This window comes from Giraffa tippelskirchi, chromosome 1, assembly GCF_054371585.1.
Source record: "Giraffa tippelskirchi isolate mGirTip1 chromosome 1, T2T-mGirTip1v1.2.pri, whole genome shotgun sequence".
NCBI classification, from domain to species: domain Eukaryota; kingdom Metazoa; phylum Chordata; class Mammalia; order Artiodactyla; family Giraffidae; genus Giraffa; species Giraffa tippelskirchi.
In genome coordinates this window covers 184,496,059-184,508,974 of record NC_137275.1, presented here as the reverse complement: position 1 = coordinate 184,508,974, position 12,916 = coordinate 184,496,059, and the positions used below count along the sequence as shown (strand labels likewise).

Genomic DNA, 12,916 nt, shown 5'->3' with positions numbered 1-12,916 from the left:
TGGAAACCCAATGAACTGGCCCTTTGTCCAACCAAATCTTGTAAACTTGGGTCCCCTCCTAGCTCAAATGCTAGAAGTTGAACGTGGGTGGTAGAGAAAATGATAGTGTTAGAAAGGTACTGGGTAAGATTACTAGCTATAAACAGTCCTCAACTTTCACCTGAAACTGTTTTCGGAGTGGTAGTGCCAGTGGTCTAGGCTCCAACCTGCAATCCTGGCGAGCCAATGCCTCTTACTAGGCTGCTGGGGACGTCTTTGAACCTAGAAATCCAGGGGACTGAAGTGGGGAGATGGTGCTGGGTAAAATGAAACGTGTTAAGAAGAAGGGGGTGAAAAGAAGGGGGAAATAAGAAAAAGACAAAAAATAAGGTATGGGGGAAGAGAGAGGCGGGGGAGAAAAAGACCGAGCAGACGGGACTACCCGGAGGGATCTGCTGAAAGTGAGATCGGAGAGTTGGGGAAGTTGGGACCCCGCGCAGGAGGCGGATGCAGGCGAGCGGGAGGTCGAGGGCAACCCCAGCTGTCAGCTGGGAACAAAGGCCGCCGAGCCCCTAGGAAGAGCCGCCGGCAGCCCTAGCCAACGAGCGGCGCCGGCGCCGGCCCCGCCCCACCCCGCCCCGCCCCGCCCTGGCCAATGAACGGCGCCGACCCCGCCCCGGCCCTCCCGCCCCGCCCTGCCCTCCCGCCCGCCGGAGGCTCCGGGACCCGCGCTGGGGCCGGCGCTCAGGGAGCCAGCGAGCGGGCGGGCGGGCGGGCGGCCGGGCCGGCGCCGGGCGGGAGGCGAGGTAGAAAGTTTCTCTGCTTGCCTCGTCTAGCGAGCCGGAGCTGCGAGCAATCTCGGGACCCGCCCGGCCAGCGCGAGAAGAGAGACGGGAGCACATCGCCAAACACGCTGGAAAAGAAAAAAAAAAACCTGAAGTCAGCCCCAGGCGCAAGGACAGATAAGGTGAGGTGGACTGGGTCTCGCTCAGTCCGCAAGGAGGGAACCGGGCTCCGGGGAAACTGCGCTCCCCGCGGCGTGCCAGCGCGTCAGTCGGTCTTTGTCTGTCTATGCCGGCGTCTGTCCAGGTGTCTTTGTCTCCGCATGTAACTGTCAGGGTCTCCCCTCTGCCCGGGCGCGTGCGGCTAGTCAGGTCCCCGCCTAGAAGAAAGGAGGGTGCGCCCGTCCTTCCGGCTTTGTCTCCTACAGACCGGGTTTATCTACTCCTCGTCCCGAGTCTGATCTGGGTGGGGAGGGGGGGCAGAGGTGTTGGGTGACACCGAGTCCAGAAATGAGGAAGCGGGAGGTGTGCGGGCCGGGTCTGACAGCCACGGCCGGGCCACTGAACTTTGCTGTCTGGAACTTTGGAGATGGGCTGTGTGTGTCTGCACTGGTGGCGGGGACACGGGTGCAGTTGGAGGTATAGATTGTTCCACTGAAGGAATAGGTCACAGGGGCTGAGATCGATAGAGGAGGTGGGTGATGAACCTGGGTATTTAAGTGGCCCCCTGCCTGCTTGGGGCTTTCCAGGTGGCGCTAGTGGTAAAGAACCTGCCTGCTAATGCAAGTTAGAGGTAAGAGACTCTGGTTCCATCCCTGGTTTAGGAAGATCCCCTGGAGGAGGGCATGGCAACCCACTCCAGTATCCTTGCCTGGAGAATCCTATGGACAGAGGAGCCCTGAGGGCTACAGTCCGTGGGGTCGCACAGAGTCGGATACGAGTGAAGCAACTTAGCACTGCCTGGAGTCATTCAGCTAAAGCAACACACACAACAGTCTCACACCTACACACACATCACGTTCATTTCTTTCTTTCACCCACCACAGACAGTCAGCCCCTCACTCTCTCCCCACTCCCCTACACACACACTCACACACACACACACCCTTCCACATGCTTAACTCCAGCCTTTAGAGCACAAAACTCAGCAGCAACAGGCACCAACCACTATGGGCTTTCCTGTTCCTGCTCCAAGTGGAAAGGACTAAACTGGGGAGGACCTGAGCGATCTGCTTGCCCACGGTTGTGTCATGCCTAGGAAAATGCTCCTGATTCATTGACTTCAGGGCCCTGATTTCCCAGGAATGAGGAGTACTTAGGGGGTTGAGCGTCTGAAGTGTCTGGGTCCTTCCTCTGGCCTTCCAATCACATCTTCTCACTGCCATCAGCCCCTCTGTTCTGGTCTTGGATGCTGGCAAACTAGTAAGGAGGCATCTCGTCCTGGGGAGCCCTTGGCAGGAGCTGTGCCAGGTAAGGATCTCCTGCAGCCTCATGGTGGGAGCTGAGGTGCCCTGCTTGAGAGATAAGCTGTCTACTTGGCACTTCTTCCTGCGTCCTGAAAAAGAGCCTGTGTGTAGCTGCAAGAGAGCATTTGTAACCTGAGCTTCCTCTGAGTTCAAAAACAATTTTCCCTGGGCATGTTGAGGGAAATATAGGTGCTAGAAGTCTGTGGGTATATGTACTCACGTGTGTGTAGCAGAGACAGCGATTACAGTCAGGAAGGGTGTTTATGTTCAGGTGTGGAGAAGAGTGAAGTCTATGGCTGAAGTCTGTGGACAGAGGCACACACGCTAATCAGGTGTGGCGTTTACACCTTGTATTTATCCAGAGCCTTTCTTCTTGAGGTGTTTTCTGTGCACCATAGACGTTATCTCATTTGTTATCTCCTTTACCCTTGAGACATAACTACCAGGTGAGCATGGAGCATCGCTGACTCTCTTGTGTTCTGACAGTGAAAAAAGTGAGGCCACAGAGTAGCAGGTCTTTCCTGAGGTCCACAGTTCATGGGAGCAAAGTCAGCCATTACAAGTGGGAGTCCAAGCAGGAGGGATCAGCTGGGTGGATGTGAGCCAGGGACACTCATCTGTTGGTGATGAGAAGAAACTCAGGTTGGAAAAGAAGGGTGTCTCTTTGAAGGTTCCAGCATGTGAGCAAGAGGGAGGATGGGGCATTTGAGATGGTGGGGTTTTTGAATGTTGATGGCAGCCTCTGTGCTTCACAAGGTAGAACCTGTTTTAATAGTTCAGGTTCTGCTCCTGTCTGGCTATAGGAGGAACCCCTTGTCTGCCTGTGTGTCCCAGTGGACATGTGTCAGGATAGTTGCCGTTGAAGGGGTGCAGCCGGGTAGTGTGGCTTGGGGAGAGCCAGTGCATTGGGACCATGTGAGGGAAAAATTTGCTGAGCTATTTTGAGAAACCATGCAGCAGCCTATATGGCTACAGAGATAGGCGGGCTCTAGCTATGGAAAAATGGCTTTCTGATCCCGAAAACATAAGTATACGCCTTTGCACTTTTTCAACATTCATTTTAAAAATATTCATTTGGTGCCTACAAAAGGCAAGGCTCTGGGCCTGAAAGTGAGTCTACAAAGATGAATAAACCGATGATGGCAACCCAATGGTTATGCAGCTTACAGACTAGTGTAATGGGAAATATTTAGCAACATTTAATACCCTTCACTAAGTACCCTGTGTGCCCAGTACTTTTGGCTCATTATCTCCTTTAATTTTCAGCACAGCTCCGCAGGGTATGTATGATTGTTAGAGGAGGAGACTTCAATCCCATTGCCAGGATAGGAAATGGAGGAGCAAGGGTCTGAGCTCAGCTTAGCGCTGACCCTGGCTCTTTGCACATTCTTCTGCTACTTTTAAACATGTTTCTTCTGTGCAAAATATTCTTGCCCTCTTCCTCTACCTCCATCCAACTAGCCCCCGCTTGTGCTTTAGGTTTTAACCATGCAGGATCAACTCCTCCAACAACTTGTCCTTCTCTCTTTAAGTCTGGGTCACCTGCCTTCCCATCATTCCTCGCTCTCCTGGCATTTACCCACAGGCTCCTGAAGAGCCTGCAAAGTTCCTAGAGGCAGAGATTGTGTCATCAATTCCCAGTTCAGAGTAGTGTTTGGCTTTTAGGAGGAAGTCCTTAGAAAATGTGTGTTTAATAAAGTAACTGGTCAGAAAAGAGGTATCAGAGACTCTCGGTGGAAGCACTTTTCCCAGCAGCAGGTTTCTGCTGAAGGACACCTGACTGGTGTGACCTCTGATTTTCCTGTCTGTATTACTGGGCCAGCTGTTTCAGGGCTTCTGCCTAACTGAGGCTCCTCCATCTTGGTTCCTGCCTCCAGTAGTTTGGGAGCCTAAAGAAAACCCAGCCTCCACCCACCCTGCCAGCCTACGCACTCTATCTCCAGGTCCTTCGACCAAGAAGTATAATTATACAAGTAGGAGGTGATAGGTGTGATCTAGATTTGAGGTTTCAAAATCCTGCAGTGGGAACCCCCAGGGGGCAGTGGTTCTAGGGCAATGATGAGGTGTTTCTGGGGTCTGGCCAACAAACCTGGGAAATCTTTCCAACTGCCTGGGAAATCTTTAGACGATTTACATGGTGGGTCACTGAGCTGGCTTTTGAATAGATTTTTGTGCTGCTGCAGTTTAAAAAACACTGTTCTGAAATGGACACTCTCACGGTTCTGCTGGGAGTGTGAGTTACTCCCATGTTTGAGGAGGTCATCGGGCTGTGATTTGCCCAAGGTCACACGGTTCAGAGTCTGGTGACTCCTTTCCCATGCCCTTTGCACCCCCCCGTTATTCCTCGTGTCAGGATTTCACATGCTTTCTCAGGGGTCCTTGATGATTTTCGTTTTCCTTTCAAAGATCATCACCCAAGTTTGAAAATCTCATGTGTTGCGTTCTTTCATGCTTGTGCTCAGTCGTGTCTGCCTGTTTTAAGACCCCATGGATTGTAACCCACCAGGCTCCTCTGTCCATGGAATTTTCCAGGCAAGAATACTGGAATGGGTTGCCATTTTCTCTTCCAGGGGATCTTCCCAACTCATGGATCAAACCCGCATCTCTAGGCAGATTGTTTACCACAGTGCCACCAGGGAAGCCCAGTTTATCCCTCATCTCCCTGGCACCTTATATGGATGTGCATGCTTGCTAAGTTGCTTCATTATTAAAGGTCTTATCCATGCAAGGTGCCAGGGTGATGGGGGATAAACAAAATGACTAAATAATGGTCTGGCTAAATAAAACTTGTGATGAGGATTGAAGAGGAGCCAGCCCCCATGAATCAGTGACAAGTACGTTGAAAACTGGATCAGGACAACTTTGAACATGGCAGCTGTTCCCCAGGAGGGAGGTAAGCTAGAAGACTCCAGGGTGGAGGTGGCTGTGAGCGAGACCTTGAAGCTGAACCTAAGAAAGGGATTTATACCTTCCTTATAGAGAGGAAGCATAGCAGCAACAAGGTCAGAGCTCCCAGATGCAAGTTCAGAGTCCAGGAGATGGGTCTCTCTCTCCAAGGGGAGCCCCTGGAGGGAGCCTGTTACCTCCTTTTAACTGGCTTGACCAGCCATGCAGACCAGACAAAACTGGGCAATGCCAAGTGGGAGGTATCTCTGCTCATAACAACTGCCTCCAGCCAAGCGAGTGTATAGCTTAGCCACAGATGGGCTCTTCCAGGGGTCCGGAAAAGTGGGCCAGGATGTGTCAGCCAGAGTCAGGTGGGGTGAGTTGGGCTTCTAGCTGCTGCCGTTTTGCATAGCTGCCTCTGTATCTGCAATCTCCATCCTACTTCTCTTTCTTACTTCCTGCCGGACAATAGGCTCCCACCAGATAGCCTGACCATCCCTGGGTTTCCTACTGTAGTGATTTTAATAGCACTTTTTAACTTTAAAAGGATTATTATTATTATTTACAACTCTGAGATTTCTCCTGCAATTTGACAGATGAGAAAATTGAACGAGAAGTAAAGCAGTTTTACCCAAGACTTTAAATGGAATGCTGGGGGTTGAACTGGGCCATCTTGACTCTCAATCCGAGCAGTAACCACGCAGATGAATTAAGTAAATAGATTTAGGTTCAGTGAATTGTTGTCAAGTGTTTAACGTACAGAGAGAAGAGAGATTTTTAAAATTATAAGAACTCATTTAGTTCCATAATTATTATAATTCAAGCTTGATGAAAGTCTTAAATTTTCTCCCCTTTTTCTGTTCACCCCCTTCTTATCCCCAAGCACTTGTTATTCATATGGCTTAAGCTCAATAAACAAGAAATAAGAAGTACCTGGCATAATGGGATCTCTACTTGAGATGCACTTTAATGCATTTTATGCACTTTAGATGCGTTTTATGTCAGTTCTTTCTCTTTATAGCTAGTCAACTCATAAGGTTTAGTCCATGCCGTGCTGAAATTATGCAGATTTTGTCTTCACAGAGTCTGAATTAACAACATTTCATTGGAATACCAAGTTTTCATCCATAATCTAATTCAGTGTTCTCACCTTATCCATATGCAACAAAGTCCTAAACTAAAATGGGATTACCAGTCTCTTCGTTGGTAATGTGAGCAGCGTGTGGAAACCAGACTTCAGGGGTGGTCACACACAGAGGCTGCCTCCCAGATGAGAGAACTGGATGGAGGGTTGGTGGCAAGAGGGTGCAGTGGGGCTCCAAGTAGGGGAGGCAGGGGAGTAGGGGGGGAATGGGGGGAGGGTGAAAGAGACAGAGGAGAGAGTGAGTGAGTGTGTGTGTGTTTATGTGCGGGTGCATACGTGCCCTAACAGCTAAAACTAATTGTCCTAATCAGTCCAGCAGAGAGGTGATTTTTCTTCCTAAGTGACAGGCCAAATTGGTGTCTGAACAGATGTGATGTGGGTTTCGTCCAGCGTCTAGAACAAAGGCAGGAAAGAGCCGCCCTCCCCAGATCACCCACAGATTTGCTTCCATATCAGCTAATCACTGTGGGAGAAGAGAATTGCCTTCAAGATGACTCTGGGCAGACATGTGCACACACACATACACACACACGTACATCCCATGCATTCTCATCATCTCTGCATCTCAGGTAAGCTCTCTTCTGATACCCACCACACTCGCAGCCACATCCCATAATACCAGTCCTCAAGATTCCTGGCTGGCAGGCCCTGCAAGCCCCACACCAGTGTCCACTTGGGTTGGCCTCTCTCTGGGGCATGGTCCACAGCATGCTGGGGGCAGCCCCCTCCCCCGAAACCACATGACCTCTGTTTCTGCCATGCCCAGAGCAGTCTATCCAGTTCCCATCAGCCCCTCAGGGCTGTAGATCCTCTGAGGCCCCAGCACCCATTAGAAGAAATCTAGTGAAACTGCCAGCCCCAGGGATGTACAGGGACATGGGCCCCTCAAAGATGTCCAAAGTAGAGCTGAGAGAGGGGGTGGGCACGGCTGTGAAAATGAGTCGGCATTTCAGGACAAGTCCTGCCCCTCACATGACCTAACCTCCCTGCACAGGCTGCCAGGCGGCTGAGGCAGTCCCTGCCCTAGGCACCTGGGCAGGGCTATGCACTTGGCTCACTGGTCTGTTGGCTTTGGGGGCATCTTCACTCTCCTTGCTGTTTGCAAAGCTATTTGCTGCTAAATCACTCTCCTCTTGGCACCCCGGACTGCTAAATTGGTCTCAACTTGCTGTACTTCCACCCACCACCTTAGTCATTATTCGCTGGCAGCATTCAGAGAGTGGGTGGAAAGCAGCCGAACATTATATTCCTGCTGAAGAGAGAGAGAATTGAGCATAGGCATGCAAGGAAAGGGGAGAGGGAAGGAGGTAAGAGAAAGCAAAGGAGGCAGGGGAACAAAGCTCAGGCTTGCCAGCACCTGTCCCCGTGACCCCAGCCACCCTGGGTGGTGGGGCAATGGGCCATAGGTGAGTGGGTGCTGGACTATTAGGAGACCCAGGGTGAGAGGGGTATACTCACTACTGGGGCTGCGCTGCCCAGTCTGGTCCTTTATTTCTCCCTTGAACATCTGTTCCCATGAATTAAAATGTAACATATCCTTCCTCCCTGCCTAGTTGATAAACTTTTAAAATTTTATTTTTAGCAATATTGCATGGGTGGGATCTTAGTTCCCCACGCAGGGATTGAACCCAGACCCTCGGCAGTGAGAACTTGGAGCCCTAACCACTGAACTGCCCAGGAATTCCCAGTGATAAACTTCTTGAAAAGGACAGTATGTCATGTTCCCTGTGCCTAGCACCAGGCCCTGGACACACTCTGGGCTGAGGCCCACATAGTCGAGATTGAGGGTGGTGGGGGCTATGGTGGTCCTTCCTACCCAGCCATTTCAGGTCTCCCTCCCTGGTGGCTCAGACGGTAAAGAGTCCACCTGCAATTCAGGAGACCTGGGTTTGATTCCTGGGTCGGGAAGATCCCCTGGAGAAGGGGATTACTACCCAATCCAGAATTCTTGCCTGAAGAATTCCTTGGACAGAGGAGTATGGGGGGCTACTGAGAGACTAACACTTCCTTACCTGCTGCCCTAGGACCATAGGGTCTGGGATCCCAGGCACATGAGAAGAGGAGGAATCACAGGGGATCTTTCAGGGCTTGGTCTCCTATCTGGGTGAGGAAGCTTCAGGGAGGGAAAGGGTTAATACCACAAAAGAACAGATCAGCTAAGGAAGCAGAAACCTGGAGGCCCTCGTCCTGGCATGGAAGGCCCCCGCGATCTCCAGCCAGGGGTCAAGACTGTCATGGAGAGAGGTTGCCCAGTGCCTGGAGCTGGTGGGCGGTGGACAGCAGAGTCAGTTCTCATGTCAAACAGCAGAGACAGCATCAGGCAGAGTAGAGTGACCTTGACAGGAGGCTCTCTGAGTCGCTGATAACATTTGTTTGGTCTCTTGGGAGAGGTTGGAAGAACTCAATGCCAACCTCAGCTGGCCTGAAACCTGGCGGGCCCGTGACCCGGCCTCCTTTCCCTCCCACTCTTTTCTCAAGGAAGATAATGGGAAAACCCTGTGAACAGAAGCCTCCACACAGCTAGGGAGGTAGGGACACCAGGGAACCATGCTGAGAATATCAAAGGGCATAAGTCTGGGTGAAGGAGCCCTGAATCTGCCCTTGACCTTCAACCAATCGCTCAGAGGCAGAGCCTGGAGGATGCCTGGGCCACATCTGCCTCAGCACCTTAGCGGTCAAGAGATCAGGGCAGCAGAGGTTCAGAAGGATAGTTAGGCACCCAGGGCACCTCTTGACCCATGGCAACCTTCAGCTACTTCAGCCTCAGCTCTTGCCTGCTCCCCCGCCTGCCTGGCATCTCAGCAGTAAGCCTGCCCGCCCTGGAGGCGAGAGGGAGGGATTAGACTGTGCTCATATCTTGGGGAGACAACCTCCCCCTCCTTGCTGATCAAATTCCCCCAGCCCTTACGCCTTGCCGGCGCCGGCAGACAAACCACACTGCAGGCAGGTGGGGAAAACAAGAGCCAGTGGGCAGAGCCCCCAGCCCTCCACCTGCACAGAGAAGGGAGGGCCCCACCCCAGGGACCCAGAAAGGCACCCCCGCTGCCGGCGCCCCTCCCCTCAGAGGGCCTGCAGCTGCCCTGCTCAAAGGCTCCGGGCTGGCTGCGGTCAGGCAGGGGCAGGATGCTTGGCTTTTCCCGAGCCGATGTCTCATCTACAAGGATAACCAGGAGTGCAGAGCTGTCAGTGTCCCAAGGCCTCCTAGCAGTGCCTCAGCCATCTGCTGACTTAGAAGCTTCTCTAGATGATAGACTTGCTTCTATGCTAGAGCTGTCACAGGACCATTAAGGCCAGCGATCCAAGATTTATTAGGAAACTGAAGAGCCTTCTTTGAAGCAGTGCAACCTACTCTGTATAAAACACAAAGTCTCTGGGTGGAAAGGACCCTTAAATATCATTTTTTTTTTTTTTACCACACCACAGGGCTTACAGGGATCTTAGTTCCCTGACCAGGGATCGAACCTGTGCCCTCCACAGTGAAAGTGCAGAGTTCTAACCAATGGACTGCTAGGGAATCCCCTTAAATCCCAATCTATACACATCAAAACCTTCCTCAAGTCTTTTTTCTACTTACCCCTAAGAGCTGCTGTTTCAGACTCTAGGAACACAACTCATCCTCTTTTAGTTTCATTCTTTTAAAGTCACAGAATGCTAGGTTCGTGTCAAATATTCTGCTGAATCGTGGGGCATCCTGTATTGGGACAGGAGACAGACACATTTTACAAAATCACAGTACAAAGCCCAGTTGGTCTAAAAACATCTTCTTGGAAGATACAGTTTTGAGAAGGACCCTGTGGGTTGGGTGTGATTCAAAGAGATGGGGGAGTGGGTGGCACAGACAGGGACCCAAAGTGGCAGGGAGACAAAGGCAAGTTGAGTCAGATCAAGGATGGTCTTGTGTGTCTGGCTCAGAGTTTGGCATGGAGTGGGGAACCACTGAAGTCCTAAGGAGAAGAGTGGCATTGAACAGACCTTGGTTTTGAGAAGTTCATCCAGCAGCGGAGTGTAGGATGGATTTGAGGTAGAGAGGCTTCTTTCTAGAAATAACATTTATTAAAATGCCTTTCTAGTCTTCTCCCATGTCATAGTTGATGGCACACGTTCCCAGAGGTCCCACGCAGTCTGGAAACATAGTGTGGCCGAGGCTTCAAGGAGAGGGGAGTTCCTAGTCCAGGTTCAGAGGTCAGAGGTCAGAGGTCAGTGTGCAGAGTCTAGGCCTTATTTATGACAGAAGACATAGGGAACACCTCATAGCTTTGGACCTGAAAGAAATCAAGGAGGATGAGGGAGTGGGTGGGGGAGGGTTTATTTTGTCTGTGATGGGTCTTCATTGCTACATGAGGGCTTTCTCTAGTTGCACGAGCAGGGACTGCTCTTCATTGCAGTGTGCAAACTTCTCATTGCAGTGACTTCTCTTATTTCAGTGCATAGGCTCTGTGCATAGGCTTCAGTAGTTGCGACCCTCAGGCTTGGTTGCTCTGCAGTATGTGATATCTTCCCAGACCAGGAATCGAACCGGTGTCCCTTGCATTGCAAGATGAATTCTTAACCATAGGACCACCAGGGAAGCCCAGGGCTTTTCTTTGTTGTTGTTTTTTAATGGATGGAGACAGAGGCTTGGGCAGGAGAAGGACTTATTTGCTCAGGGTCCCACAGCTAGTTTGTGTAGAACCAGGACTGGTGCTCCCACTTCAGACTCCTTTCATTCACCCACTGCTAATTGTAGACAAGGACTTGGGGCCAGTAGGATTCATCAGGTCCTCCAACCTGGGGTGTCAGGAAGGTTTGCCCAAGGGGACATCTGAGAGCTTGTCAGTAGTGAGATGCTCTCAGTCTTTGAGGCTTTCTCCTTGTATGCCAGAGAGCTGATACCCACAGTCTCCATTTATCTCTCTTGTCTTGTTTCTCTGAGTGCTTTGGATGCTTTATTTCTTTCTGTTCCTCTGATGATTCCTTTGTCCTAAAATTTCTGAGGGGCTCTCGGCTAACATGACAGTGAGGTTTACGACACCAGTGGCTGTAGTTACCAGTTGCCATCTTTCAAAAATGAGAAATGAGGTCTCTGCCTCTGTCTCACTTGTGCTCAGTTTAAATGAGAAGATTTGTTGTTACTGTTGTTCAGTCGCTAAGTCGTGTCTGACTCTGCAACCCCATGGACTGCAGCGCACCAGGCTCCTCTGTCCTTTACTATCTCCCAGAGTTTCCTCAGATTCATGTGTATTGAGTTGGTGATGCCGTCCAACCATCTCATTCTCTGTTGCCTCCTTCTCCTTTTGCCTTCAGTCTTTCCCAGCATCAGGGTCTTTTCCAATGAGTCAGCTCTTCAAATTAGGTGTCCAAAGGATTGGAGCTTCAGTTTCAGCTTGGGACGTTTAAATGGGAAGATTGCAGGTACCACCAGCCACTGTAGCCACCCAGCATGTTTGATGCCACATCAGGAGAGACTCCAGGACAGGAGGCAGGTGTGCATTCCAGGGCCTGGAGAGGCCAGTCCCATCAATCAGGGACCTCCTTTAGTTTCAGAAGGACAGGGTGCCAGGGGTCCCCTGCCCTTATCTCTGAAGCTCTCAGAACACCATTCCCCATCTTCCTCTGGAAGGTTCCTCAAGCAAGATACCTACCCAAGAGCTACCTCTTACCTGGTAAAACCTGGCTAGCCAAGGGAGGGGCAAGGCCGTGGCAGTGTCATGTGAAGTCTCCAGTGAGGTGTCACCTGGAGACAGATTCTTTCTCCCAAAACACTCCAGCCCATGCCACATGCTCTTAGGCTCCCAGAGCAGTTCTTTCTCACCTGGATGTTAACCTTCAGCTCTAGTAGAGGGAGTAGGTAAATCCTAATAGAGGTAAAGCATAGATTTTTTTTCACGCTTGCCAGTCCTATGGATGAGTCTGGGAAGGGACCGCAGAAAGAATGTATATTTGGGAATCAGACCAGTGTTCACATCTCAGCTCTGCTACCTAAGAGTTGTGTGATATTGGGCAAGTCACTCAGCCTCTCTGAGCCTCAGTTGTCTCATCTGTAAAATGTTTTGTGTCCCACATAGAATTTTTATGAAAATTGCAAGAGCGAGTATAAGTCAAAGCACGTGAAACATAGTAGGAGCTCAATTTATGTCAGTCTCATCCTCTTTCCATCAGCTCCAAGGGCAGGAAACCCAGCAGGAGGCTGAGTTGTCTATGCAGAAGGGTCATGAGCCCTTGGTCCAGGTACACGGCAAAGGGGTCAGGCAATGATGCCTGTGACAGCTTCCCTCTTGTCTGCTCACTCTGGCGAAGGGGGATAATTGTAACTGAAAACAGATGGGAGGGAATCCTACCACCTCTGTCACTCTGGATCTCCATCACTGTTGTCAAATTGACTAAATTAAAATTGACTTATAAAATTATGTAGAACAGATGAGCAAGACATCTTTGCTCTGACATCAAGGCTCAGCACTGAAAGTGAATTTCTTGCTCACATTGTGCTAAATCGCTTTAATAGTGTCTGGCTCTTTGAGACCCCATGGACTGTAGCCCTCAGGCACCTCTGTCCATGGGACTTCCCAGGCAAGAATACTGGAGTGAGTTGCCATGCCCTTCCCCAGGGGATCTTCCCCACCCAGGGATCAAATCTGGGTCTTCCGCATTGCAGGCAGATTCTTTTCCTTGTGAGCCACCAG

At 50.8% G+C, this 12,916-nt stretch overlaps 1 protein-coding gene across 1 annotated transcript in view; it reads left to right on the top strand.

Annotated features, from left to right (window-relative positions):
• Positions 1-666: 666 nt before the first annotated feature.
• Positions 667-12,916, top strand: part of LZTS1 (leucine zipper tumor suppressor 1) — a 65,091-nt gene continuing 52,841 nt past the window's right edge. Inside the window, exon 1 of the mRNA XM_081570886.1 lies at positions 667-946. The gene's annotated coding sequence lies outside the window, so the exon portion shown is untranslated. The remainder of the gene's footprint in view (positions 947-12,916) is intronic.